The sequence below is a fragment of the Crocodylus siamensis genome, chromosome 5 (assembly GCF_052110815.1).
Source record: "Crocodylus siamensis isolate JL-2025a chromosome 5, ASM5211081v1, whole genome shotgun sequence".
In the NCBI taxonomy this organism is placed as follows: domain Eukaryota; kingdom Metazoa; phylum Chordata; order Crocodylia; family Crocodylidae; genus Crocodylus; species Crocodylus siamensis.
The window spans coordinates 207,419,248-207,442,940 of NC_143399.1; the positions used below are offsets into that span (position 1 = coordinate 207,419,248).

At 51.2% G+C, this 23,693-nt stretch overlaps 1 protein-coding gene across 1 annotated transcript in view; it reads left to right on the forward strand.

The window, feature by feature from the left end:
- Nucleotides 1-23,693, forward strand: part of LOC149865279 (uncharacterized) — an 83,318-nt gene that overhangs the window by 25,336 nt on the left and 34,289 nt on the right.

The window sequence follows — 23,693 nt, forward strand, 5'->3', positions numbered from 1 at the left end:
GAAAGTTCAGTGACCCCCTCCCCCCGGGGGGAGACCTGGACCCAGTGTGGGTGCAGAGACTGCTGTTAGCAGAGACTGTCTCACAACTGGGGAGACCCACGTAGCTGGAGACAGAGGCTGCCTTGGCAGGGACTGTCCTCCAGTTAAGCCTTTGATCGGTCTCCTCCTTCGTTCGGCGTTTAGTGTCATTCATTTCTACTTCATATACTGTATTGATCTGCTGGCTTACTTACCTTAGTTCTGACCTTCAACCACAATTTCGGATCACCCTCTTGGACTCTGTTGATAACCCAGTTTCTACTTATCTGGCTTGGATCAACCTCGGCTTCCATCATTGATCACGATTCAGCTCATCCTTACTAACCTGACGTCTCTGCTGCATCACCTCCCGGTTTTTCGACCTTGGCTTCTTCCACCAACCATCCATTTGTTGTCCATCACCTTGGACTGGCGTCACAACGAGTTACAGTTTTGTTACTGTTCGTTCGTGTTTCCCGTTAATGAGCTGTTGACCAGCCCTGAGACTAGCAGTGGGCAGCCGCACCTATCCCTGAGCTTGCACCAGGGGTAGAAAGCAAGGGCTTGCTGTGAACCTCGTGGGCCAACAGACCCCTTCATTGTTTTCCGTTGTTTAATTGTTTTACTGTAACTGAAGAAAGCACTGATACCTACACCTCAGAAGCGTAAATCTAATAAATTCTCTCTGTTTAAAACCCGCTACATATCCGTGTCTCAGAGCTCCACGCCAGTATTCCCACCTGTTTGTGTCCAATTTGCCACCGCCCAGCCGTACCACCGTGACCGAGACCGTGAGCTTGGCTTGCCAGCTCTGGATCCTCGACAGCTAGCAAGTTCCTCCTGCTTGTTCCCCATACCACGAGCATTAGTGTAGAGGCATTTAAGGCCTCCTGAAGGTGTATGCACCCCCCACCCCAATCCCAGGACTATCTGGGCCCCTTTCTCTTACGTGGGTATTCCGCTCGCCGCCTGTCTTGGCTGCGCTGTTTTCGTGGGTGTCTCTTGGTTTGGTGTGCTGTGGCTCCCTCTGTCCTCATCCTCCCCTTCCCCAATGAGCCTAGTTTAAAGCCCGCTGGAGGAAATCAGCCAACCTGAAAGAGAACACACGCTTACCTTTTGGGGAGAGGTAAAGCCCATCCCGCTGGAGCACATCTCTTGTCCTGAAGTATGGGTCGTGGTTCAAAAAGCCAAAGCCCGCCTCGAGATGTCATTGTGGCGGGCCAGTAGCGGGTGCTCCCGCGTTGAGCCGCCCACCTCCCTGCGCCCGACCACCTTCCAGGCTCTGAATGCCTCCCTAGGGGCGCTTTGCATCCGGCCGACCCCCTTCCTGGAGCACACTCGCTAGCCTGGGGGTAACGTAGCCGCCACCACCCCGAGAATGGACTCCCTCTCGGCCCTGTGTCCTCGGGGAAACACAGGCCTGAAGTCCTACGGGTACTCGACCCAGTACAGGCACTTGGGGCACTTCCCCAAGTCAGGGGGCAAAAAATAAAGTCTCCCTTAGTCTGCAGACCTAAGGGGTCTCTTAGGCATAATTTAGACCCACCCCTCAATAAGCCTCCCACACCAGTCATGAAGGAGGACTTTATTGATTACAGGGGTAGGGTGAAAATAGGGTACAAGATTGAGCAATATCCTAGAAATCCTAAAGAGCAAACAGTCTGACTGAGGTAACCTTTTGATCACGCATCTGAGTTGCTGCCAGCTAGATACCTAATCAGATCTCGAGTAGCTTACTCACAAGCATCTTCCAAAGGCCGGTGAAGTTTCCCTTTGGAGGCAGGCGGTTTCTAGCTCGTGAGCTTGGGGGAGAGAGCCAGTTTCAGATGGTAAAGCTCCTCTGAGTCCCCCACATGGCTGCTACCCCCTCCTCCTGGGCAGTCCTAACTTATATAGCCCCTGTGGCCTCATTTCCTGGTCCAGTGGAGGCCAGCTCCGGTTGGCTGTCCACCAACCAATTTGAAATACATCACCAGTTGCCGGGCAGACTCCAGCCCACCAGGTAGATGCCCCTCACCCAGGTAGCTGATGCCAGTCACATAGGCAGAGGGAGCAGGTTCCCCCCTCGCTCAGGAAAGCAGCCAGCTCAGGTTACCTAAAGAGAGAGGCTGAGGTGTGATTCCTCTGCTGGGCCCATCTTAATCACATTGTCACAGGGCAGAGATTTTGGGGAGAAACCAAGGTGGCTTTCTGCCACAGTCATGTGGTGTCACAAATGTGGTGGGAGGAGCTGGGTCAGCTATGGCCCTGGGGTTTGCCAAGAGTCTCCCTGGCAAAGGGAGGGGAGTGGGAAGAAGATAGGCTGCAGGTTGGGAGTGAGGGGCACCAGTAGGGCTGAGGGTGGTTGTGGGGAGGGGCTGTACAGTGCCTTCTCTACAGCCTTAGACCAGTGGCGGGGGGGTGGCGCTGGGGGCTACCCATCCCCTCACAGGAAAGTGGGGAGGGGGGAGGGGTCTGTGGGATTTGTCCCAGGAGCAGAGCTGAGTCCCACCCGGGCAGGGGGCTCTGGGCCCCAACATGTGTCCAGGGGACTCTGTCTGGGAAGCATTCCTGGCCCATGTGCATCGTGAGAAGGGCTGTGGGGCTTCCTGGCTGACGGAGCTGTGCCCCCTGCACATGCTGGGGGGGAGTCAGTGTCAGGTGGGTGCTGCAGGGCCTGGCAGAGGCTGGGGGCAGATGTGAAGCTGGGGGCAAGGAGTGGTGGCAGGTTTTGCTTCTCAGCCCCTTAACAGATCTCTGCACCAGCAGGTGGCAGCTGCCCCCTGCCCTCCTTCCCTTCCTTCATGCCATTCTCTATAACAGGTTCCTTGGTAATCATGCTCCACAACTTAATGTGATACCCCATGGTTGGTCTCTACATCCTCTGCAGAGCTGTGAATGGGAACAGACCAGGGCCCAGAACCCTTTCCAGGGCAGATCTCTCAGTGATTTCTCAGCCCCTCTCCTTTCTAGAGGATCTGCCACAACCCATGTGGGGATGCAGCCAGGCTCATTTCCTGCAAAGAGAAAGGTCAGATGTCTGCTCTCCCACAGCAACTCCAGCAAGTGGATGGGAACATGGGAGAGTCCCACTGAGACCCTGCTGAGAGGTCAGGGCTCCACTTACCCCCCATGGCCACAGCCATGTCATGCGCCAGTTCTTATTTGAGGATGGCGTTCGCACCAGGAGGAATTAATCCAGTACATCCTCCCTTTTGATTTCTCTTCCCTTGGTTCAGATGGCAGAGACCCAAAGGGCTGCTGAGCAAGGTGAAGTTGGAGGTGGTGATTTAGAGCCCAGCTGCACTTCCCACATCTGGCAGCCTGTGCCAGGTTTGCTGCTATCTATTCCTACCCCTCTCCCCACCCTAGTTTTCCTGGCCCGTGGAAGCCCAGTGATCCTTTGAATATCTGAAATGGGCCTTCACCCCTGCCCCTTTGCTAGCTCATTCAGACCCCACCTTTCATTTGTGGTTGAAATAGATGTGTCTAGCACTGTAATAGGTGTGGTGCTCTCACAATGGCAGGGCCCAGACCAAGTCCTTCATCCCTGCATCTTCTTTTCCTGCAAACTCACCTCAGCAGAAAAGAAATCTTGAGATCCTAACCTCTCAGCCCGTAGGCAGAAGCGTGACTTTTAGGAAGTGGCAATACTTTGAAGAGCCATGCCACAAAGTACAGGTTCTTACAGATCACAGCCTAGTTGCCAACCTGCATCTCCAGAAACGGGAGCAAAAAGCAAGGAGGAGTTCCCACTTGTATATAGAGAATCATAGGGGTTTGAGTTGCAAGTCAAAGGGCTGAAGGGAGGGAGCAAGTAAAAGGTAAGGAAACAGCAATGTTGTGGTAACATACACTCTGCACCTTAATTCCCTGCCACCCCGACACCTCCAGAAGTGTTCCCCAAGCATTTGTTCCCAAGAGCAACGAAACACCTGCAAGCTGCCCCCCAGTCCGAGCGCAGCTCCTTCAGTCCACAGTCCGGCTGCCTGAGCCAGTGAGATCTGCGGCTCCACTGCGCACTGCTCGGTGCAGGGCTGAGCAGGCCCCGTTGGCACGTGGCTCTCTTTTCCCCTTACTCTCCAGGCTTCAGCTTCTGCTTCCATTTTCCCCTCTGCCCAGCCCCAGGTGGGTCTGGGAGTTGCTGTCCAAGCTCCCAGTGAGCACAGCTCTGCCAATGGCCCCTGGTTCTTCCTGCTGCGACGCGTCATATTCACACTATGCTAGAATGTTTGCTTGTGGCCAAAACACACAACCAGAGATAGCTTCACTGGGGTGGGTTTTGCTCTTGTCCCACTTTGACTTTCACATCATGTAGAAATGGGAAGGTGCATGCTTATTCGTAGGAAGTAGACTATGACACTAACCTGGCCCAGAGACTCTTGGAACCGAGCCCCATTTTGAAGCCACACGACATCCTCACTTCACCTTGCCAATGGCTCTGCTATCTGAGCCACCACCTGGTAGGAAATCCCTCCTCTAGAGCAGGTCGCCGTCTCGTAACCACTGCCTCAAGTCCAGGATGGATTTCTCTTTTCTCAGGGTAAGATTTACATTCCCTCAGGTCTAGCCAGACCCATGGTACTATGTTTATGCCATAACTCATTGTTACCTGGCCACCCTTGAATGGAGAAAACCTGTCAACTAATCACCTGCTACTTTGGTGGCCAATAAAAAACCCCTATGGTCTCTTCTAGCCCCTTTCCATTCCCTCTCGGCCTCTTGTAGGCTAACATCAAGCGTGGTTCTCCCCAGTTGAGTGGGATCTCTATGATCTGGATGGCAACAGATTTACTAAGATGGTGCACTGCATCCCACATGTATGTGTGCCCTACTGTCACTACTTTGTAAATGTAAAAACAGGACACCTGCCCACCTCCCCATCTACAACCCACCATATTTGTTCATGGGGATGTTAGAAATATTGTTAGAACTGCATAATGAATAGAGTGTTGTTAGAACTGCACAGTTTGCATCTCGTACCTGATAAGGAGAAACACTACCAAGGACCTTTTGTGCTAAGAAGCACTCCCTTTTCTTCTCTCCCCCTGACTATTCACATGCAGATTACAGAAGCTGGAATTCAACTGACTGTGTCTTTGAAAGGGGGGGGGATGTCAACTCTTGGTAACCTAGAGACCTTTCTGAGCGTGCATAATTAGCTGATGCATATATGCCTATCCGCCCCGCATACTTAAGTAGTTAATTATAATATACATGCGACGAATGAAGTGACGTGATCACATATGTGTTTGTATGAACCGGAAATGAGCTGTAAGAGTTCCTGTTTCTGCACACGTGCCCAGGAGGGAGAGCATATAGTACCTGCTGCAGATTTCCTCAGGGGGCGGAGCAATTTGAGATTTTCTGTCTCTGCTCTGACCCTATTTGCAAATACACCTTTTGTGCTGCTAATAGTGTGTGCCTGAGAATTATTTGCGAGCCTCCAAAAGAAACGAACCGCTTTTTGCATCAGGGAGGGGGTGGATGTGGGCTGTCCACTGCGGGCTGCCCACCATGCACTCAGGGTTCCCCACTCTGCTGCTCTTCCCCTGGAAACCCCATGCCAGCCGTGTCCCCCCTGCCCATGGGCAGCAGCAGGGGACACACCCCTGTAGCAGAATGCCGGGCTAGCGGTTCCGGCACCGCTTAGGGGAGCCGCGGGCTTTGCGGAGCTGTGCGAGCGCGCAGCTTGTGGGGCAGGATTGGAGGTAGCTTCATAGCCGCCCTCGAGGTTTGCCAAGTTGGCACAAGTAGACGACTTAGAGTAAGTTGTTAGTTTTCTTATTCTATAGGATGTCCGTTGGTTCATGAGGTTCCAGAGCCAGCCCTTGCGTTCCAACAGTGGAGCTAGTCCAAAGCTAGGCGCGGCTGCCGGCTCTTTAAGTCCCAGAACTGGTCAACAGCTCATTGATATGTGTTGTTAGTAGTAGAAGTTATTACAGAGTAGATATAGAGTAAAACAAAAAGATTTTATTCACTCACCTGGCCTCACCCTCTCACAAATAAGAGGGGAGGCCGGTTGGAATGAAGCTGCAGTAAATACAAGTATAGCGAGCATAGATATGCTGTCTAAGCTACGATGCGAGGCAGTCGAGGAGTGGGGTCTCCGATGTTTCTTCAGTTACAGTATGCTGGATACAAAGGGGGTCTGTTGGTTCACGGGGTTCCAGAGCCAGCCCTTGCATTCCAACAGTGGAGCTAGTCCAAAGCTAGGTGCGGCTGCCGGCTCCGTAGTCCCAGAACTGGTCAACAGCTCATGAATGGGATATACAGTACAAAACTGTAACACAGTGAATCGTTGTCAGTTGTCGGATTTTCGAGGCCTTTGTCTTCGCTGGGGTATGCCCAGACGGAGAGGCTGAGAACCGGTCTATAGGGTGATTGGGCCTATAGAGTTTTCCGGTCGTCGTCTCTGCTGTTTTCTGTTTCTTTGCCTCTTTATAGATGTTGGTTGGACTGCCTCTGTGACACTAACTATGATATAAGCTGAGCATACAGGGATAGGATAGTTTCTTTTACATAATAATTGCTAGGCAGACTTTCTACATAAGTTTCATTTCTGCAAAAATAACACTTCTAGATAAGAAATGAAATCTACAAAATGCGCATGTGTAGCTTAATGCCAACAGAGAAAAATACAAAGTGCTCATTTAGCTTACTAGTTAAGACTTCAAGGTTACATAAATGTGAGAGTGCCGCGCGGCAGTTATACAGAAGAAAAAAAAATAAAACAGTTACAACCCCCACCCTCACCCCACTGCTGCTGGATGGGCAGGGTGCACCTTGCTATGGAGGAGTTGAGCTCCCAGGGGTGCAGCAGGGTGGGGAGCCCAGAGTCTGCAGCAGGCAGCCCGCATCCACCCCCACACCATGCACACATCTTGGGGAACAGGTGCATGAGCTCCTGATATAACCAGAACTTGACCTGTTGGCCAAATGAGCACTCCTGTCATGAGTTTGGGGACTACAAGGAGATGGTGGTGCAAGGTAGAGAACAGTCCAGTCCTGGGTTGGAGCACAATGCCCAGATGAATATGTGGAACAAGCCCGTACTACAGGATGGCTCAAGATAGTCCAGATATTTGTGGAGCGACATATGTAATTTGTTTGGATCCCTGTATAAAAGGAGAATTACAAAGCATGTGACCTTTATATTACCCTCCGGGAGCCTACGTGCTGGTGTACTGATAACTTGTCATGGGCAAATATGCAATATCATCTTGTCTGTCAGATCACAGCTGTGTTTGGCCATGGCTTGTAGACAGTAAACCTGCCCAAACCTTTGCCAGTTCTTGAAGACAGGATTGGTGTTGGGATCTCCTGGCTATGACTTTTTGACAAAACCACAATCACAGAGACTTCAACACTGAGAACATATGAATAACACCTAGAGTGGACAGTGACACCACTAAAGCAGTACATCTGAGGGTACCTCATTTTACAAGACCACAGTGCTCACAGAGTTGAGTAGTAAAGAATTTGGGCTGGAAGGAACCTGCAGCGGTTATCTAGCACAACCCCTGCCTGAGGCAGGATCATCCCTATCCAGACCATCCCATGCAACCATCATCCGGACTAAAGCAGAATACTCTGCTCTGGTCCAGACTTGCAGAGAGCAAATCAGGAAAGCCAAGGCTGCGACTGAGCTCCAGCTAGCTGCAAATATCAAGGATAATAAAAAGTCCTTTTTTAGATATGTGGGGAGCCGGAGGAAAAGCAAGGGCAACATTGGACCCCTGCTAAACCAGATGGGGCAACTGACAACTGACACCCAGGAAAAAGCGAACTTGCTAAATGGGTACTTTCCTTCAGTTTTTCACCAGTCCCATGGGACGGACCTGCCCACTATGGGTCAGGGAGGCCCAGGTGAGAGAGATTCCTTGCCCTCCATCGAAGCTGACGTTGTGAAGGAACACCTCGACAGGCTGGATACCTTCAAGTCAGCTGGCCCTGACAATCTACACCCCCGGGTACTCAAGGAGCTGGCAAGCATCATAGTTCAGCCCCTGGCACAGATCTTCGAGAACTCTTGGTGCTCTGGTGAAGTGCCCGATGACTGGAAGAGGGCCAATGTGGTGCCGATCTTCAAGAAAGGGAGGAAAGTGGATTTGGCAAACTACAGGCCCATTAGCCTGACTGCTATCCTGGGGAAGGTCTTGGAAAAGATTATCAAGGAGGCCATCCTTAACAGACTATCTGAAGGCAATATCCTGAGAGGTACCCAGCACGGGTTTGTTGTGGGTAGGTCTTGCCTGACCAATCTCGTTTCCTTTTATGACCAGGTGACCTATCACCTGGACAAGGGGGAAGAGATCGACGTCATATATCTCGACTTTAAAAAAGCCTTCAATCTGGTGTCCCACGATCATCTCTTGGCTAAACTGGCCAACTGTGGCCTTGTTGACCTCACTACGATCCGCTGGCTGGGGAACTGGCTCCGCGGTAGGACCCAGGGGGGGTGGTCGACGGGAGTCAATCTTCTTGGTGCACTGTGACCAGTGGGGTCCCCCAGGGCTCTGTCCTAGGGCCTACACTGTTTAACATCTTCATCAACGATGTGGACATTGGAGTCAGAAGCAGACTGGCCAAGTTTGCCGACGACACCAAACTCTGGGGTAAAGCATCCACACCGGAGGACAGGAGGGTGATCCAGGCAGATCTGGACAGGCTCAGCAAATGGGCGGACAAGAACCTGATGCTGTTCAACGCCAAAAAATGCCAGGCTTTCCACCTTGGGAGGAAAAACCTGCAGCATCCTTATAGGCTCGGCAGTGCTACACTGGTTAGCACTACGGATGAAAGGGACTTGGGGGTCGTGGTTGACCACTAGATGAACATGAGCCTTCAGTGTGATGCGGCGGCTAGTAAAGTGACCAAAATGCTGGCTTGCATCCATAGATGCTTCTCAAGCAGATCCCGGGACGTCACTCTCCCCTTGTACTTGGCCTTGGTGAGGCCGCAGCTGGAGTTCTGTGTCCAGTTTTGGGCTCCACAATACAAAAAGGATGTGGAGAAGCTTGAGAGAGTCCAGAGAAGAGCCACATGCATGATCAGAGGTCAGGAAAACAGACCTTACAATGACAGGCTGAGAGCCATGGGGCTCTTTAGCCTGGAAAAGCACAGGCTCAGGGGTGATCTGATGGCCACCTACAAGTTTATCAAGGGTGACCACCAGGATCTGGGGGAACGTTTGTTCACCAGAGTGCCTCAAGGGATGACGAGGTGGAACGGTCACAAACTCCTGCAAGACCGCTTCAGGTTGGACATAAGGAAGAATTTCTTTACTGTCCGAGCCCCCAAGGTTTGGAACAGCCTGCCATCGGAGGCGGTTTGAGCACCCACTTTGAATACCTTCAAAACACATTTGGGTGCTTATCTTGCTGGGATCCTATGATCCCTGCTGACTTCCTGCCCCTGGGGCAGGGGGCTGGACTCGATGATCCTCTGGGGTCCCTTCCAGCCCTAATGTCTATGAAAAAAAAAATGCCCTGGATGTCTCCATTTTCTTCACTGTTTTGTGTTTCATTGGTTTGTATCGATTGCTGTTATTTTTGTATTGATTTTTACAGTGTTGTGCCAGTTTTGCATGCCTCTGGACTGGGGTTTTTATTATTATTATGGTTAACCATAGTAATGTCAAGCCCCATTTTGTTTTGTTGTAATCCACTTCTCCTCTTGCTCATCAAGACACGTTGTAACCCCCTTGTATTGTCATAGATGCTAGATGCTAGGGTCAGAAGGGACCTCAACAGATCATCGAGTCCGATGCCCTGCCTAGGCAGAAAAGAGTGCTGGGGTCAGATGACCCCAGCCAGATGCCGATCCAGCCTTCTCTTCAAGACCCCAAAGGTAGGGGAGAGCACCACCCCCCTTGGAGCCCATTCCAGATTCTGGCCACCCTTACTGTGAAGAAGTTTTTCCTGATATCCAGCCTAAATCTGCTCTCTGTCAGTTTGTGGCCATTGTTCCTTGTTACCCCAGAGGCGGTCTGGTGAACAGAGCATCTCCGATCCCTTGCTGCGTCCCCCTAATGAATTTGTAGATTCATAGAGTTGGAAGGGACCTCAGTGGGCCACGTAGTCTGACCCCTTGCCCACAAGATGAACTCTCAGCCTTCTCTTGTGGAGGCTGAAGAGGTCCAGGTCCCTCAGTCTCTCCTTGTAGGCTTGTCCTGTAAGCTCCTAACCATATGAGTGACCCTCCTCTGGACCCTCTTGAGTCTATCAACATCCTTCTTGAAGTATAGCACCCAAAACTGGACTCAGTACTCCAACTGTGGTCTGACCAACACCACATAGAGGGGAAGTATCACCCCCCTGGATCTATTCGTTGTGCATCTGCTAATGCATGATAAAGTGCGGTTAGCTTTGCTGATGATTTTGTCACACTGACAACTGATGTTTGTCTTGGAGTCTGCAATGACTCCAAGATCCCTTTCTGCTTCTGTGCTGCTGAGAGGGTCATTTCCCAGCGAGTCCATGTGCTGAATATTTTTGCACCCTCGGTGCAGCACTCTGCACATCTTTGTTGCACTGCATCCTATTGTGTGCTGCCCACTTTTCTACCCTGTCCAGGCCTGCCTGCAATCATTCCCTACCCTCCGGAGTGTGCACTTCACCCCACAATTTAGTATCGTCCACAAACTTGGACAGAGTGCACGTCACACCCACATCCAAGTCACTGATGAAGACATTGAAAGGTACAGGTCCAAGGAGCGAGCCTGCGGGACCCCATTACCCACATCCTTCCAGGTTGATACTGACCCATCTGCTACCACTCTCTGGGTGTGATTGCTAAGCGAATTTGCCGCCCACTGCACCCTGTAAACATCTATATCATAGCCTCTTAATTTATTTATGAGACTAGGATGAGATACCGTATTGAAGGCCTTGCTAAAGTCAAAGAAGACGACACCCACCTCTACTCCTGCATCTAAGCATTTTGTGATCCTGTCATGAAACAAAGCCAGATTAGTCAGGCATGATCTACCTGCTATAAATCCATGCTGGTTTCTCTGCTGCATTATTTTTCCCACTGGACTCCCACAGATATGATCCTTCATAATCTTTTCCAAGACCTTTCCAAAGATGGAGGTGAGAAAGATGGAGGTGAGACTGACTGGCCTATAATTATTCGACTCCTCCTTCCTCCCCTTCTTGAAAATAGGGACCACATTGGCCCTTTTCCAGTCCTCTGGGATCTGAGCTGAGCGCCGCAAGCACTCAAACAGCTGTGCCAGTGGTTCTGCTGTGACACCAGCCAATTCCTTCAGTACTCTTGGATGCAGCTCATCCAGGCCTGCTGACTTGAACGTGTCTAGTCCATCCAAGTGACTCTGCACCAAATCAGCGTTGATGCTTGGTAGGCTGGTGTCTCTCTGATGCCTGTCTAAGACCCCATGAGGAGACTTATCTCGAGCTCTGTTCAGGAACACTGAGGCAAAAAACTCATTGAAGGGCTCAGCCTTGTCCCCCCTCTCTGTCACTAATTGCTCCTCCTTGTTCAGTGAGGGCCTATGCTTCCCTGCACCTTCCTTTTACTCCCTACATACCTAAAAAAAAGATTTTTTGTTGTTTTTGTTGTCAACCTCAGCTCTGTAAATGCTTTGGCTTTTCTAACTGCCTCCCTGCAAGTGCAGGCCAAGTAGGTATACTCCTCCTTGGTAGCTTCCCCCTGCTTCCACCACCTATATGCCTTCTTTTTTCCCTTTAGGCTCCCCTGGATTTCCCTGTTTAGCGAAGGAAGTTGGTGCCAAGTCTCTGGGGTGGGGAAGTCGTCCCTGGTGTCAGCTGGGGGGTCTCTGAGGGAATCAGACAGGGGCTGCATGGCCTGCTCCACCTCCTGCCCCCAGATCTCCTGGCACTGGACCAGCTTCTCCTGCTTGATACGTGGTGCCCACCATCCTTGGAAGTGCCCGTGGTGCCGGTCTGGATGACATGGGGGACTTGCCCTGCCCACTCGGTTCCTCCCTGGAGCCCCCTGGGTCCTGCTCCTCCAGCGTCACCTCCGGCTGCAGCAGGGCTGCGAATGGAAGGGCCACGGCTGCCACGGGCTCCAGCGCAGCCACCGCTTCCCCCGGGGAGAGGCCTCCCCTGCCTGCTCCCTCTGGTGCCCCGATGTAAAAATCGCGGTTCGTTTCTCGGGAGTTGATGTCCTCTAATGCTCGTGGATGTCGCTTCACACGGGTATGGTGTATCCAACGATCATGGCCAGTAATCTTTACAGCGGTGTGGGTTGTTAGAAGTACCTGGAAAGGGCCACTCCACCTCTCAGTCAAAGGCTCCTTTTTCCACCGCTGCACCAAGACCCAGTCTCCCGGGGAGAAGTCATGTACCGGTACATCTAAAGGCAGACGCTGAAAGGAGGCTGCATACCTGTGAAGAGAAAACAAGACAGACTGCAAGGCAATAACATACGTATGAAGCTCACTATTACCTAATTTAAAAGTTACATTCTCTCGCATCCCAGGAGGTAAGACTCGAGGCGGCTTGCCAAACATAATTTCATATGGGGTCAATTTGACGCCCCGTCGGGGAGTGTTTTGAATGCAAGTAAGAGCTAGCGGCAATGCTTGAGGCCACTTAAGGCGTGTTTCAATACAGATTTTGGTGAGCAAAGTCTTTAAAGTTCTATTCATGCGTTCCACTTGTCCTGAACTCTGTGGTCTCCATGGTGTGTGTAGTTTCCAAGTAACCTTGAGAGCTTGTGCGACTTCTTGAACCACTTTTCCCACAAAGTGTTGTCCTTGATCCGACTCGATGGACTCAGGCAGGGAATACCGGGGAATGATCTCCTGTAACAAATACTTCACTATTGTAGCTGCAGTGGCAGTCCTGGTGGGCCAAGCCTCGACCCAACCAGAGAGCTGGTCTACCATGACAAGTAAAAACCCGTGATGTCCGGACCGTGGGAGCTCGGCAAAATCAATCTGCCATGCCTGTCCAGGGTACGCTGCCCAGGGTCTACCTCCCATTGGCACAGGGGGTTTCCTTCGAGGGTTTACTTTCTGGCATGTGATGCACTTGGTAGCAATGCGCTGAGCTTCTACATATAGCCCTGGGGCTACTGCTTGGCGGATCACTAGATCACCCATGGCCAAACCTCCCATATGGGTTCTTGCATGGAGCTGTTGCAGCACCTCCCGAAGCAATGGCCTGGGTATCATGACTTTCCCTCCTGGTACTATCCACCACCCCTGGGAGTTCTTTTCTGCACAAGCTTTCTGTGCAAATTTATCTTCTTCAGGGGAATACTGTGGGACTAAATCCTGAACGTATGGCCATATGGCATGGGACATGGCTTGCTTGGATACCTCTTCCGCTTCTCCCCCAATAAATGCAGCTTCCTTTGCTGCTGCATCAGCCTTTGCATTTCCAAGCTTATGCTTTTTCTCAGCAGCCTTCCCATGGGCCCGCACATGAATGACTGCTACCTCTTTAGGCTGGTGGAGTGCCTCTAGTAGTTTGATAATCTGGGGGCCATTAGCAATCTTATTCCCAGAGGCAGTAATGAAACCCCTTTCTTTCCACAATAGTCCGTGCGCATGGACTGTAGAAAAAGCATAGCGAGAGTCAGTGTATATATTAACCCGTTGGTCTGTCCGTCCCCAGCTGTAATGCTCGGGTGAGCGCAGTGAGTTCCGCGGCCTGTGCCGACCATGAGCTCGGCAATGACTCCCTCCATACTACCTTATCCAAGGTTACCACTGCACATCCTGTTCGTCTTTTCCCATCGATGACAGAGCTGGAGCCGTCCACAAAGTATTCAACATCTGGGTCTTCAATTGGGTCCTCAGCAAGATCAGGTCGCACCTGCGTGGTCTGATTCAGGACCTCAAGGCAGTCATGCGTCGGTTGCCCTGGCTCCGGCAGCAAGGTTGCAGGTTTTAAGGCTGTAGTATGTTCGTGGCAGGTAGATCGTGCCTGACCAATCTAGTCTCTTTTTATGACCAGGTCACAAAACGCCTCGACGCAGGAGGAGGGGTGGATGTCGTATACTTGGACTTCAGGAAGGCCTTTGACACGGTATCCCACCCCATACTGGTGAACAAGTTAAGGGGCTGTGACTTGGATGACTGCACAGTCCGGTGGGTGGAGAATTGGCTGGAGGGTCGCACCCAGAGAGTTGTGGTGGATGGGTCGGTTTCGACCTGGAAGAGTGTGGGCAGTGGGGTCCCGCAGGGCTCGGTGCTTGGACCGATACTCTTTAATGTCTTCATCAGCGACTTGGACGAGGGGGTGAAATGTACTCTGTCCAAGTTTGCAGATGACACTAAGCTATGGGGCGAAGTGGACACGCCGGAGGGCAGGGAACAGCTGCAAGCAGACCTGGACAGGTTAGACAAGTGGGCAGAAAACAACAGAATGCAGTTCAACAAGGAGAAATGCAAAGTGCTGCATCTAGGGAGGAAAAATGTCCAGCACACCTACAGCCTAGGAAATGACCTGCTGGGTGGCACGGAAGTGGAAAGGGATCTTGGAGTCCTAGTAGACTCCAAGATGAACATGAGTCGGCAGTGTGACGAAACCATCAGAAAAGCCAATGGCACTTTATCGTGCATCAGCAGATGCATGACAAATAGGTCCAAGGAGGTGATACTTCCCCTCTATCGGGCGCTGGTCAGACCGCAGCTGGAGTACTGTGTGCAATTCTGGGCGCCGCACTTCAAGAAGGATGCGGATAACCTGGAGAGGGTCCAGAGAAGGGCCACTCGTATGGTTAAGGGCCTGCAGGCCAAGCCCTACGAGGAGAGATTAGAGAAACTGGACCTTTTCAGCCTCCGCAAGAGAAGGTTGAGAGGCGACCTGGTGGCTGCCTATAAGTTCGTCAGGGGGGCACAGAAGGGAATTGGTGAGTATTTATTCACCAAGGCGCCCCCGGGGGTTACAAGAAATAATGGCCACAAGCTGGAGGAGAGCAGATTTAGATTAGATATTAGGAGGAACTTCTTCACAGTTCGAGTGGCCAAGGTCTGGAACGGGCTCCCAAGGGAGGTGGTGCTCTCCCCTACCCTGGGGGTATTCAAGAGAAGGTTGGATGTGTATCTAGCTGGGGTAATGTAGGCCCAGCACTCTTTCCTGCTTATGCAGGGGGTCGGACTCGATGATCTATTGAGGTCCCTTCCGACCCTAGCATCTATGAATCTATGAATCTATGAAAGTAAGTCCTGGATTAGAGAGCAAAAATATCTCATACCGTGATTGTCTGGAGGGGTTAAGAAATTTCCCTCCCTCAGTCCCTAGGATCTGGGGAACTCCATGAGGAGTGAGTATTTCCATATCTGCACCCATGACTATCTTCTGGGCCTCTTCAACAACCACTGCTGTGGCTGCCACAGCCCGAAGACAGGCTGGCCACCCGAGTGCAACTGGATCTAGAACCTTTGAATAATATCCCACGGGTCTCCAGGTCGGGCCTGATGGCTGTGTCAGCACCCCTGATGCAACCCCTCGATTCTCATGAACATACAGTCGATATGGCTTTTTACTGTTTGGGATGGCTAAGGCAGGGGGCTGGGTTAATGCTGCCTTCAGCAGATCAAAAGCATGCTGCATTTCTTTATTCCATTTCCATTTAGTGAGACTCTCCTTAGTCAGGGATTCGTACAGTGGTCTAGCCTTCCCACCGTAATCTGGTATCCATAGTCGACAGAACCCAGTTAGCCCTAGGAATGCCCGCAGCTCCTTGGGTGACTTAGGTGGGGTTAGACCTTGAATCGCCTGTATGCGATCTGCACTCAGGGCTCTGACTCCTTTTGAGAGCTTATATCCCAAAAATGTGACTTCAGGCTGACATATTTGGGCTTTCTCTCTAGAGACTTTATATCCTTTTTTCCCCAGAGTGTTTAGGAGTGACCTGGTGGCTTCCTCGCAGAGCTGCAAGTTTGGGCTTGCAACTAGCAGGTCATCCACATACTGGAGGAGAGTCACTGCGGGGTGTGATCCCTTCCATTCCCCCAAGTCCTTCTGAAGGGCAAGTCCGAAAATATGGAGGGCTGCTATAAATCCTTGTGGAAGAACTGTCCACATGAGTTGGGCTTTATGGAAAGTATCTGGATCCTCCCATTCAAAAGCAAACAATTTTTGACTCTCTTGGTGAAGGGGAATAGAGAAGAAAGCATCTTTCAAATCTAGCACTGAAAATATCTTAGCTTCCCCCGGTACTTGTGTCAAGATCGTGTGAGGGTTCGGGACTACAGGATGATCTGAAAGGACCTTCTTATTTACAGCTTGTAGGTCTTGGACCAGTCTGTATGAGACCCCATCTACCTTCGGCACTCCAAGGATGGGGGTGTTATAGGGTGAGGACCCTTCCACTAGCCATCCGTACCTCTTGTATTTCTCTATTAACGGCTTGAGTCTAGCTCTGGCCGCTCGGCTAAGTGGGTACTGCTTTACCCGAACGGGCCCCTCCCCATCCTTGAGTACAATCCTTACCGGGGAGACGAACTTAGCTCGCGCAGGGGTTCCATCAGCCCATACCGAGGGGTCTACTCTGGTCATGTGATCTTCTGGACTTACTGCAGGGCATCGGTCCTCCAGGAGAGCCATCTGATAGTTCGAGCTGGACCACCATCTGATCGTCTCTGAAAAAGATCTCAGCTTGCAATTTTGTGAGTAAGTCCCGCCTAAGGAGTGCAACCGGGCAACTTGGAGAATACACAAAGGAGTGCTCGAGCAAATGGTCCCCCACCTTGGTGAGGAGTGGTTTACAAACAGGGAGTCGGGTTTGCATTCCCTCAATCCCTTCCACAAGTACATGCTGTTCACTAGTTCCTGCACAGGGGGGTTTTTCTGGAATCATTGAAAATGTAGCCCCAGTATCCACCAAGGCTTCAAAGTTTTTGCCACCAACCCTAATGGTTACCATGGGATCTTCTAAGGCTCCAACCCGAAGGGTAGTGGTCTTAGATCCCTGTCCCCTTCATTCTGAATCCTCACCCTTGTCTTCTGCCCGCATGAGGTGACCTCTCGGTTCCCCCTCTCTCTTCTCCTTCAAATTCGGGCATTCCCTCTTCCAGTGTCCTTTCTCCTTGCAATAAGCACAAACATCTGCTCCCACTCTTTCTCCCTTCCTCTTCTGTATCCCAGCCTTTCCAGGGTTCCCTCCAGTTATAGCAGCTGCTAGTGCTGCCATCTGTCGCTGAGCCTTTTTATCCTCCTTGCGCTCCTGCACTTGCTCACGATTCCCATACACCTTATATGCAATTTCCACCAGCTCTGAAATCGGTTTCCCAGCACCTCCCTCAGTTTTCTGTAACTTCTTACGGATATCAGCAGCAGATTGACCAATAAACATAAGATTTACCATACGCTGGTTATCTGGGGCTTCTGGATCCAGATCCGAAAACCTGCGAAACGCCTCATACAGCCTCCCAAGGAAAGCTGAGGGATCCTCCTCTCTTCCTTGTCTCACCTCATACAATTTAGACAGATTGGTAACCCGAGGCACTGCCTTTCCCATTGCTTCCACTATAATTCCCAGATACCGTGCACTTAGCTCTCTGCCCTCTGCAGTATGATTATCCCATCTTGGCTCCTCTACAGGGCAGGTATCACGCAGAGTACGACTAGCAGCACCTTCTGACTCAACTCTAGCCACCGCAATACGTTCCGCTGTCCCCAACACTAATCTCCTCTCCTCCGGGGTTAGGAGAGTCTGGAGCATCATCTGGACATTAGCCCAAGTGGGTCGATGAGTCTGCCCAATAGATCGGAACAGGTCCCTCATCTTTTCAGGGTCTTCACGAAAAGAGGGGCTCTGATTCTTCCAGTTAAATAAATCTGAAGTGCTAAATGGGGTGTAGACAAAAGTTGCAGTGCCTCCTTCCCCAATAACCTCTCGCATCGGACAGTTCAACACCGGCTGTGACTCTACAGGCTTGCGCAAATAATAACCCTTATTTCCTGATTCAGATGAGGCACTTGGCTGAGGCTCACGCTCTAACTCATTAGGTATGCATTGGTACGTCGGTGGTGGTCTCTCTAAGGGAGGGGGCAGTGGTGCAGAAGGACTGGACCCCAAGGAGGCATCTGACTCATCTTCGCTACCCGACAGGGCAACCGGAGCGCGGGTCCGGTACGCAGCCAATTCAGAATCCCCCCCCTCATTAGACTCAGGAAGTACAGGCGCCCCCCGCCGAGTCTTTTTCTTAACAAGCATCACATGAGACTTTACTAAGTAATTCTTAATCCAAGGTGGCTGATTTTGAACCACCCACAACCAACAATCAATATAAGGAAACTGATTCCAATACCTATTCTGCATAACAATTTCATGGATAGCTATCACTTCTTTCAGCACAAAGGATCCTTTCGGGGTCCAGTGGACCCCAAATGTTGGCCACTCGAGTTGACAAAACTTAGTTAAATCACCTTTTTTCATTTTTATTCCATAATCGGCCGGCTTTGCAAATTTATTAAAATGACGTAATAAGACTTTTAGAGGGGTATCAATATTGTTTTCTACACGAGAGCTACTCGTACCCATTTGCCCACAAAAATGCGCCCAAGGCACACCAAATACCAAAAAGATCTCAACAACAGATGATTTACAATGAGAGCTGAGCCTAGAATTTCTCAGCAAACTTACACATCCTTTGTTTAGATCCGTACACCAGATTGGGCAAAGGGAATTCGTATACTCACTCAGATACCCCAGAGATCTCGATCCAAATTCCAAAGTGTGTCTGCCTCTCCAGAAACTCAGAATTTACGTGGGATACTTCCTTTAACTTCCCGGATATTCGGACTTAAACCTCAAATTCCAGGGGCGAGTCCAAAGTCGGCTCGGTGCGCACTTCCCCTGGTACCGGAGGCGCTCCGTCACTGAATTCCGGGGTAGTCCTCGAGAAGCCCCACGTTGGGCGCCAATTATTGATGTAAAAATCGCGGTTCGTTTCTCGGGAGGCGAAAAAAAACCTTCAGCCACAGACACACTTTATTAGCAACACAAAAGGTATATATTTGCAAATAGGGTCAGAGAGAGAGACAAAAGATCAAACACTCTGCTGCCCCCGAGGGAAACTGCCCAGCTGGCTTTATCCCCTCTCTCCTGACCATGTGTGCAGAAGGAGGAACTTTTACAACTCATTTCCGATTCATACAAACATGTATGTGAATACGTCAAATCATGTGTCGCATGTGTATTATAATTAACTACTTAAGTATGCGGGGCGGATAGGCTTAATATGTATTAGGTTATTGCGCATGGGCAGACAATATTTGAGGTTACAAGAGTTTGAAATTTTTCCTTGCTTGAAGGCTAGAACTGCAATTTACTCTTATCTGCATGAGAAAAGCTGAGGAGTATATGCTTTACTGTAACAAAGAGATAGTAACTTTGCAAAACAAAGAGGGAGTGATACCTTAATACAAAGAGCTCTTAGTAGCTCTCCCAGTTCTTTCACCAGGGAGGGCTGACAGCTGCACTGTTTTAACAAGACTCCAGGGAGGGCTGACAGCTGCACTGTTTTAACAAGACTTATTGATAATGCATTTTTAATAATATTTCTAACACCCCCACAGCACTATCTCCTGTCCACGCCAGCCTGCCCTGCCCCCACTCCCCCTCCCATGCAGATTTAAGGCTGCAGAGAAGGCAGCGCATAGCCCCTTCCCCGACCACCCCCAGCTCTGCCAGTGCCCCTTGGTCCCAACCCGCAGTCCCTGCCCCCCCAGCCCTACCGCTTCCCCTTGCTCCCGACGCGCAGCCCCTCACCCCTGTGCCAGGCAGACTCCAGTTCCACTCTCTGCCTGCTTCCCCTCTCCGCACTGTGAGAGCTCATGGGAGCTGCAGAGCAAAGCTCAATCCTGCCACTGCTCCTGCTCCTCCCTCCGCTTTTGTGACATCACATGATGTCAGCAGTGAGTCACACCTGTACAGCTCTGCATCCCCTGCCCTGCCCCTATTCTGCCCCCTGCCCAGCCCCCTACCCTGCCCTGCCGCCTCCCCTACCTCCTGCTCAGGCCCCTGATCCTGCTCCTGCTCTGCCCATCCTGCTGCACCCCCTTCCCATGCCCCTGCCGTGCCCCTGCTCTGGCCTCTGCCCCTTTGAGCCCTGCTTGTGTTGTATTGCAGTAGCTTTAATCGCTTATATTGTTATTTTTATAATAAATTATTTAGCCATTAAGATAAAGTTAATTATGATTATGATTAAGATTACTTTCCATAATATTTCAATCAGTCGTTATTGTTTTGGAATTAACCATCTATTCTAAATTGCCTATTGCTTAGCATAAATATATTTGACCTATTGGTCTCATGATTTTAGAACTTAAATTTAGTATAAGAAACAGGCTTATGTAAGGTCCGTGGTATGTCTGGCATGTTTGAAAAGAGGTAATGAAAGAATGAATGATGTATGTATGTGACAATGTGAAGGAAGACAGTCCCCTTGCACCAGATGAAAATAGCCTTCTGTGGCTTAACAGTTAAAGGTTGCAGCAACGTTGAGTCAGCAGTTAAGGATTACCAAATACTAAATCATGCCTTCTCCCTGATGGCTGCAGACTACAAGCAACGGTCCCCCTGAAGATTGCAGACCACAAAGCCAGAAGATCACGTCCTACCAATCAGCCTGCCAACGGGACATGGAGGATGACCTTCGCATCTGAGTCAGCAGAATCCATAGGCTTGTATGGACAGCTATCACTATGAACACAATGAAAAAACGTTGAGTCTGTCCACCTGCAAGCAGGAGTTTTGGGCACATCCAACAAGACCTGACTCCATTCCTTGTGGTTGGTCTGGCTGGCCACCAGACTGACCTGAGCATCTTTAGAACTTGGTAACAACTTAACCTTTGCGGGACTGTCTACCTGTCTTTGTGTGTGCTTGTTTCTTTTGTATGAATGATTGAATGAATGAATGAATGAGTATGTATGGGAATGAGTGAACCAGATAACCTATTTTTTATTCCTTTTATATCATGTTTTATGTTCCAATAAATGCAGCATTGTGCCTTATCCCCTGATAAGATTCTGGCTTGTTTTTAATTCACACTATATGCCTTTTGGAATAACACTCTGGCCCTGCCCTGCCCCTCTTCTGCCCACCCTGCCCCCTGCTCTGGCTCCTGCCCCTGCCTTTCCCCTGCTCTGTTTTCAGGGAGAACTGTTTGGTTAGCTGTGGGAAAACTGTTTACTAACCAATCAATTCTCCCACAGCATCTCAGGAAATTGAGGGTGTCAGTTGGGGGCCTCAGCTGCCTCTACACCCATGCCAGGAGCGTGGGGAACAAGCAGGAGGAGCTAGCCCTTCTCTCTACTGGGCAATATGACCTGGTAGGGATCACGAAGACCTGCTGGGACTCCTTGCATGATTGGAGCGTAGCCGTAGAGGGCTAGGGTCAAGCTACAGGGGGAGGGGAGGAGGTGAGCGACGTGAGAGAAACCTAAGTGTAGATGTTTACTACAGGCCCCCGAGCCAAGGGGAAGAGCTGGAGCGTGAGTTCTCTCAAGAACTGACAGAGGCCGCATGGGCAAGGGACTTGGTAGTCATGGGTGACTTCAATTACCTGGACATAGACTGGGAGGAACACTTGGCTAGGTCAGATTGTTCACACAGTTTCCTGACTGTGATAGATCAGCTCTTCCTGCCCCAGGAAGTGCAAGGGCCAACCAGAGGTACCGCTCTCCTAGACTTGGTCTTGGCGAAGGGAGATGACCTGGTGCGTGGCTTGAATATTGAGGGTAACCTGGACGACAGTGACCATGTTCACAGTCCACCGCAGGGTCAACAATCAACCAGCAGGATTGACGTTAGATGATCTACTCAGGTCCCTTCCAACTCTAGAAACTATGAAACTTAAAAAATGCTGACTTCAATAGGCTCAGACCATTAGTGGGGTAGGCGATGTGGGACCAGGAAGGGAAGACAACCACGAAGAGTGGTCGGTGCTCAAGGATACAATCCTTGAAGCACAAAAGAAAACTGTTCCTGCAAAGAGGAAAGGTCCCAGCTAACAGGGACATTGCAGTCCTCTTAAAAAAGAAAACAAGAGGTATACACACAGTGGAAGCGATGGATGGTCCTCAAGGAGGACTATAGAACAGTGGCCAGCACTTGTAGGGAATGATCAGGAAAGCCCAGGCAGCGACGGAGTTTAGCTTAGCTACGGAAGTCAAAGACTGCCTGTCTTGCATGCAGGCCAGCCCAGCCTCGGGCTGCTTTACTTTTCGTTCCATCCAGGAAGAGTGCACACCAGCTGCGGGGACTTCCCTCAGCCTGACATATGGTTTTTGAACCCAAAAGCTTGCTTAACATTTTTTTCCAACTATTTAAGTTGGTCTAATAAAAGATATCAGAGTCACCCAAAGAACCTTGTCTGCTTAGACTTCCAAAATGCTTCTGAACTAGTGTCCCCACGATATCCTTGTGGGGAAACTGGACCACTGTGGGTTCAGCTGCTCGATGGTTCAGTGGGTGAAAAACTGGCTGCGGGGGTAGGACCGAGAGTCCTCATGGACGGATCCGTGTCGTCCTCGCGTGAAGTGGCCAGTGATGTCCCTTAGGGGTCCGTGCTTGGACCAGTGCTTTTCAACATCTTTATCAGTGATTTGGATGGGTTGAGAGAAAAAGCTCGTTGGCCAAGTTCACGGACAACCCCAGGTTATGGGGCAGTGTGGTCACGTCAGAAGATCAGTTGCAGACACAGGTGGGACCTGGCCAGGCTCGAGTTGGGCAGACTGGAACCAGAAGAAGTTTCACACTTCCAAGTGCACGGTGCTCCGTCTGGGGGCAAACAACCCTCGACACACCCACAGGCTCAGTGGTGAGCTTGACTTGCACCACGGCCAAAAGGGACCTAGGAGTAGTGACTGACCACTGCATGAATATGAGCCGGCAGTGCGAGGCGGTGGTCAGCTGGGCAAAACACCACGCTGGCCTGCAATCTCTTTTAAAAGGAAGGCAGTGACACTCCCACTGTACTCAGCACGCACAAGACCACAGCTGGAGCAGTGCGTCCAGTTCTGGGCGCGGCACTTCAACGAGGACGTGGAAGAACTTGAGCGGGTCCAGAGGAGAGCCCCCCGTATGATCAGGCACGTGCGAGGCAGCCCTACGAGGAGAGGCCGAGGGACCTGGGCCTCTGTAGCCTAGAGGAGAAGGCTGAGAGGGGACTTGGTAGCGGCTCACCGCTACATCAGAGGAGTGCATCAGGAGCTCGGTGAACAACTGTTCACCAGGGCACCCCGGGGAAGACCAGGAGCAATGGGTACAAACTCCTGGGAGGCCGCTTCAGGATTACTACCAGGAAAAACTCCTTCACAGCCAGGGTGTCCCCGACTGCGCAATAAACTCCCTACAGAGGTGGTGCGGTCGCCGACCCTGGAAGTTTTCAGGAGGAGACTGGACAGTCACCACGCTGGAGTCACCTAACCCCCGTTGCCTTCCCTGCCTAGAGCGGGGGCTGGACCCGATGATCTGCAAGGGCCCCCTGCCAACCTACGAATCCACGGCTTTTCATTAGGCCTGGCTGGGGCATCCGAGCTGTCGGGGGAGCTGACCAGCTTCGGGGTCCCCAGAGGCGAGCGCCTGCCCTTTGCTGTGGGGGGAAGGGGGGGCCGCCCTGCTCTGCCCCGCCCCGCCCCCGGAGCGCCGCGCTTTTGCCCCAAGCCCCGCCGGGAGACGCGGGCACGTCCCAACCGCACGGGGCCGGGCCGGGGGGGCCGACAGCTCGCGCGGGGGGG